This window comes from Nannospalax galili, unplaced genomic scaffold (assembly GCF_000622305.1).
Source record: "Nannospalax galili isolate Female #2095 unplaced genomic scaffold, S.galili_v1.0 scaffold147, whole genome shotgun sequence".
NCBI classification, from domain to species: domain Eukaryota; kingdom Metazoa; phylum Chordata; class Mammalia; order Rodentia; family Spalacidae; genus Nannospalax; species Nannospalax galili.
This window is the reverse complement of record NW_008355800.1, coordinates 577,769-584,014: the sequence shown is the minus strand read 5'-3', so window position 1 is coordinate 584,014 and position 6,246 is coordinate 577,769. Positions and strand designations below refer to the sequence as shown.

Below are 6,246 nucleotides of genomic sequence, written 5' to 3'. Positions count from 1 at the left end.
GCCCCCAAGACACCATTTTTAGTCCAGAGGATCAAGGCCAGTAATGGCTCTGCTGGGTCATGACTTTGAAGTGACACAGACCAGAGTGTATGATCTATCTTATTAAGAAGATACTTAGCTGACTGGGTGAGAGGGATCCTTGAGGTTGGTGAATTATGGCCTTCCAGCAGGGAGAACAAGGCCCAGAATTCCAAGTCAGGGACTGGTATAAATTGTTTGAGCCAGTTTATAGTCCCACAGAGTTCTTGGAGCTCCATCAAGGTATATACAGTTTTTTTGCAAGATGGAAGGGTTAAGTGGTTTAATGACAGTATCTATATGGTAGCCAAGGAATGTGAAAGGTTGGATGTATTGTAACTTGTCTCATGCAATGTGGAGACCTAGACATTCTAAATCGTCAAGCACACTGGGTATTGCAGCCTGTAAAGTATTGTGACATTTGTGTGCTAGCAGTATGTCATCCATATAGTGGATGACAATTAGGTCCTTGGGGCTGTTGGTTACCGCCTTATTAACCTATAATTGACAGCTTGTGGGGCTATTTCTCATACCCTGTGGTAGTACCTTCCATTGGTATATCTTGGCTGTTCTTTGAAAGTTGGGCTCCCATACTATGAAGGCAAAGTGAGGTCTATCTTGTTCTGCTGCAGGAATTTGGAAGAAATAATCTTGGATATCAAATACTATGATATGCTGGGATGGGGGGATAGCTGTAGGGTGTGGTAAGCCTGCTTGTAGCGAGCCCATCTTTTCCATCTGGGCATTGACTGCTGTAAGATCTTGGAGGAGTCTGTATTTCCCCGGTATTTTGTTTACTGAGAGAGGGCTCGATGTGGCCAAGCCTCAATTGTTTAGCTACCAAATTTTTGAGGGCAGATCATTTAGGTTCTATTATTGGCCACTGGTCCACCCAAATGGCATCATTAGAGAGCCAGGCGATGGGGCCAAGATTGGAGTCAATCCCGGGCAGGCAGTGGCCATTAGGATTGGGGGTGTTGGGCAGGGTGTTGACCTTTCCCTGTTAGTCCCAAGTTATCGTGGAGCATGATATCATCATAAAAGGCATAGTCATCCATGGTAAGGACCGCGCCCATGTCCTCTAGGACGTCTCGACCCCATAAGTTATGGGGAATGTCCGCTACTATGGGGGTAATTGTGCCCTGGTTCCCATCCAAGTCCTTCCAATATACTGGACGTGTGACCAGCTTGGTATCTTGTTTTCCACCAACTCCTTTTATTGGTGGGCCTCCTGGTATTTCCAATGAGGGAATTTAAGGGATTCAGTTTCTGATATAATGGTGACATCAGTGCCTGTGTCTACTAGGCCCTTTATGGCAGTTCCATCTAGGAACAGGGTCATTAGTGGGGAGTGGTTGAGGATTGGGAGAGTCCATAATATCTGTCTCGTTTCCCCTCTTATGGGTGGGGCTGAGGGGCACCCCGGGTGGAGTTTAAAGGAGCCGAGTCCAGTTGAGGCTATGACCTACAGTCTTTAGCCCAATGGAACCCTCTTTTGCACTTGGGGCAGCGAGTCTTGGGGCGGGCTGTACCTCTTGGGTAGTGGCTATGAAAGTGGCCAAGCCCCCCACAGTTCCAGCAGCCTTCCCATGCGCCAAAGTGGGCAGGTTTTCCTTGAGACAAAAGAGTCTCCAAGGAGGCAGTCAAAGCCTCAATAGGGCTCACCCTAGGGTCTAAGTCTCTAGTAGCAAGTACCCATTTGTGAATGTTATCATTGCAGACAGGCAGATAGTAGGGATGTTTAGTCCCTCCCAAGTTAACTGTTTGATAAGCACCTCTTGGGTGGGTCCAGACTCCACCCTCCGCTCTACTGCCTTGGTGATGGGTGACACGGGTAAGGAAGTCCGTGAAGGACTCCCCTGACTGTTTAATCAAAAAAAGACTTGTGGGTCACAGGGGGAGCAACATTTAAGGGCCTTAAAGGCCGAGTTGGAAACTTGTTGAAAATAGGCATGGAGGCCAATAGTAGCCTGGGAGATGGGGTCAGTATATTGTCCACGTTCCATGAGCATGTCCAACGTAATGTTGAGGCCATATTGGAGATTTAGGCATGCCTGGTTTTCAGCCTGATCATCATAGGCTGCAGGCCAGTTTAGAAAGACTGAGGGTTCTAAGACTGCCTTTAGTAAGTTATACCAATCATAGTGGGTTTGTAAATGTAAGGACCACTGGTGAAGAACCTGCTCGAAATATGGGGAGTCAGGGCCCGATTGCTTAGCTGCCTTGCGGATAAGAACGAGGTCAGCAAGTGGGGTGGGCAGCCATGGACGCTGCGCTGCATCGGGGCTGATGTTAACCGGAAATGTGGACAAAGGCGGGTGAGGCTTTAAGGAGGGCAGTCTAGGAGGGAGGGGCACGTTAGCAGGGGAAGGGGCAGATGGTTACTGGGGGAGAGAGAGTAACTCCTTCCATGGGTAATGGGGTGGGGGAATTTGTGGGCATGGTAGCTCTAGGAGAGTATCCTGAGATATAGGCAAAGGAGCTCCTTCCTTATTGGAAGTGGGCGCAGAGGCGGCATCCACCTCTGGGTCCGGGAGGTCTGGGCGAGATAATAGCCAGATCTACACTAGATTGCTCCTGGCAGTGTTTGTTGTGGGCCAAGATGACTTCCTCAAGAGAGGAGGATTTAAGGCTAGCAATGATGGCTAGGAGGATCGGTACGAACAATGTGGGGGGGGGAGTGATCCCTGACCCAACCTCCCTTTTTTAGGCCAGGAAGAGGACCTGCATCCATGTGTCAGGGTCCCACATGTTTTCAGGGGAACCCAGGGAGCCAAATTAGTGGCTTCATCCCAAAAGTGTTCACTATCTTTTGGTTTCACTTTCAACCCTCTGGTTTTAAGAAGCACCTTGAGTGCTGCCATTTGTGGTTCCCTGCATTGTGGTGGCAAATTGCCCATTGTGGGAGGGTCTCACAAAGGGGAATCCACCACAAAAGTAGAAGATGAGGGTGACTACCAAGCAGGCACAAAGGAAGCAAAGAAGCACTGTGAGCCACTTGGATGTAAACCGCCCTGATATGTAAAGGTGTATCGGATCCAAATGTCTTGTGCTCAGTGAGGGACTTCTGGAGGCCGTGACACCTCCAGCCGTATGTTCACACCATGTCTCTGGGACAGGCAACAGGGTGACCCAAAGCCTGGGCTCTGAGTTCAGGGTGGATCAGCCCTTACGTGAACTCACTGGGATGAGCCGAGAGGGGAGAGGTGCTGACATGGGCTTTGGGACCACGTGGCAGAGTGTGCCTCCCTGATCTAACAAACTAGTCCAACAATAAAGATGACAGACAGGGTAGAGAGGACAGAGGAGGGGGCTACTCGCTTACCCTCGAGCAGCCGAAGAAACAGACAAATCCAGGGGCCTACTTACCTAACAAACCGAGGTTCTGGGTGTCACCAACACCGTGGGCAGGGGTCCCTGTTCAGGCGCCAGGTGTTGCGGGTTCTCCTTGGGCCAGTTGTGAAGACCCTGACCTGGATCGGGTCCCCTGCCAATTGGGGGGGCAAGCGGCGCAGAGTCACGACACACAGACCCCGGGAGTCAGGTAGAAGCAAGCACTAGGCGAGGTGGCAGGCCTTATATTTCCCTTTTCTCCGCCCCCAAGTCTCTTTAGTCAGCGTATTGTTTTCTGATTGGTCCGCGCCACGCAGTCTGTCAGCAGTTACTGGGCTTGGGAGCAGGATACGGAGGTGTGGGCTCCTTTTGGCGGGCTATTTGTGGACCAAGAAGTGAAGTGAATTCTTACTGAATCCCAGGGCTCTGGGTTCATGCCATCTTTGGAGGCCTCCTGCTACACTTAATATTTTTATTAAAGACCTATAGTGATATCCTCTTTCATTCCTGATATTTGCCATTTCTGATTTCTCTTTTTTATATAATTTTTATTGAATTTGTGTATTCTATACGTAATATATTTTTATACCCCCTTCCCCCATCACCTTTGATACCTTCCCATAAGCCCTCTTACTGGAGTTCATACATTCTGTCATTTGAATTAAGGCCTATTATGTAAAGTTAATGTCCTGAGATGTCCCTCAGCGCAAGTTCATCCACTGGGATTTAGTCAACCTATCTAGAGTCTCTTCAAGAAGATCAGCTCTTCCTTACCTAGCAGTAGTCAGCTGCCAATAATTCTTCAACTAAGATTGGGGCTTGCTCTTCATTTCCACAGTTCTATGCTGGGTTTTTGTCTGCTTAAATTTGTATGGGTCTTGTGCTTGCTGACACCATTCCTGTAGGTTTGTATGAGAAGGGTCCCAGGAGCCTGTGGGACTATTTCCGTATGGTCATACACCTCCTCTCTGCCTCTTTCCATGTCGGGAGCCATACTTGCCATAAGCATTGGAAATTAGGAGAGTGTCACTTTAAGAGCTTCTGAGCTCTCTGCTTCAGAGGTCAGAGCTGACAGGCTGTACCTGGATGATAAATCAAGTCTTCTAGAAAGTTAGTTTCAGTTCAGCCTTTGTGCTGTCTCTATAGTAACCCTTTTGTTTCTGTTGGGAAGATTCACCTAGGTGACCCAAACTCTGGGTCGGATAAAAAGGACCTGTGGGACCCCTCAGTAGATTCTTCCTGATTTTTCCTTCTAGAGAGCGCTCTCCTCTCTGTACCTACTGTCCCTTTAATAAATCCCTTGCATAACTTCAGACTTATGCCTAAGTGTCTTTTTTGTTGAAGACCCAAGCCTGGTGGGCTTGGGGGGCGTTCGACAGTATGTGACCAAAATAATGTACAAGAGGACAAAGATGAATATATTTAAGCACTTAAAAATATTAAATACCATAGTAACAAGATTTCCAAACCACTGATGGGCGAGTTCATGTCCCACAACCAGAGCAACCCACTGGCGTGATGAAGAACAGGAATTTTTTGGATCAATAAGTAATGCAGTCTCCCTGTGTTTAAAAAAAATTAAAACAATAAAAGCATGGTCATTAAAGCAGTCATACAGAAGTGAAGACCATTCAGACAGTATGAATGAGTTTTATGTTAGGCTTTAGTAGTATGAAGAAAACATTCCTCAACATAAGCAGGATGGGAAAAGGTTTAGGAAGATTGCAGACTTCCCTAATACACTTCATAAAGCTGAAGACCAAAGACATGGCACAAATTTATCAGATTGCTGTCTGAAGTCTTTGAAAAACTTTTGTCTAAGTGATTAGGGAAGATTGTGCTAACCAGAGAAGACGTAAGGGAAGTGGCAGTGGAAGACACATTCCAAGGTTCCAAAAGGAGCACCAAACAGGCGATCCCAAACTTAGCCCATCTAAAAAGGTCATTGAAAGTAGAAGGCAAGAACCCATGTGTCTGTGTTGTAGTGACAGACACAGAAACACAGAATCAGGGGAGGTTCTTCAAGCTGGATTAATGACTAGGTAACAACTGCCGGGAAAGGCACTGAAAGGAGAACCACAGTTAACACAGCTAAAAATGCTACTAGTGCCAGATGTTCCCTTTTAGAATCTTCACCCTCAGATAGTGGCAGCAGAGAGGAAGTCCATCTGCATGCTTAAAATACACATGAAACATGGGGAAAGCAGAAAAATTTACTCCAGATCACAAAGCATGAACTAGTCAACTGTGAATAGGAGTGAAACTTTTCTGAAGCCTGTGTTTTCAAAGATAAAGTAGGGGAATGTGTCATTAACATACCTATAAGTAACAAGGCCCCAGTTCTCCATGGCACCTTCATAAAATAAATATAAACATTTATTGATATATGTGCATACTTTTTCCTCAAAAATCACAAATTTTAAATAAAAGTCATGACAATTCAGCAATAAAATGAAATTTACTTTACCAGCTGCAAAGTCAGCAATAGCAATGAGATCAATTTTAGGTAGAGGATAAGGAACATTGAAGTAGTCTTTATAAAAAGGCAAGGTTTTAGAAGCAACCTATAAAAGTACAAACAAATCATCTGATTAATATTTTATTATGAGTCATGTAGAAATCCACAAAGGAAACCTGTTGTATGCCAAAGTATCACAAGCTTCTAGAAACTGATCCCAGGGAGCCCTTCTTCCTTGGAAGACTCTGTTGGCCCCAAGCTTTGTATCACTGGCCAAATTGTAACCCATTTATAACCGGTATGAAAACAGAACTATATATTTTCATGTTAATTCCACAAATTCTGCATTTATATTCTCTCTCTAATCCAGATCCAAAGATTGAACCCATGACCTCATGCATTGCTGAACACACTCTGCCCCTAGCTACACTCCTTCA

At 46.1% G+C, this 6,246-nt stretch overlaps 1 long non-coding RNA gene across 1 annotated transcript; it reads right to left on the bottom strand.

Moving 5' to 3' along the window:
- Nucleotides 1–4,894: 4,894 nt before the first annotated feature.
- On the bottom strand, nucleotides 4,895–6,236 carry LOC103750588. Its single transcript, XR_607986.3, has 3 exons — nucleotides 5,819–6,236; nucleotides 5,671–5,704; nucleotides 4,895–4,913 (listed from the first exon to the last, which is right to left on the bottom strand). It is a non-coding gene; the product is annotated as an uncharacterized LOC103750588 (long non-coding RNA).
- Nucleotides 6,237–6,246: the final 10 nt, after the last annotated feature.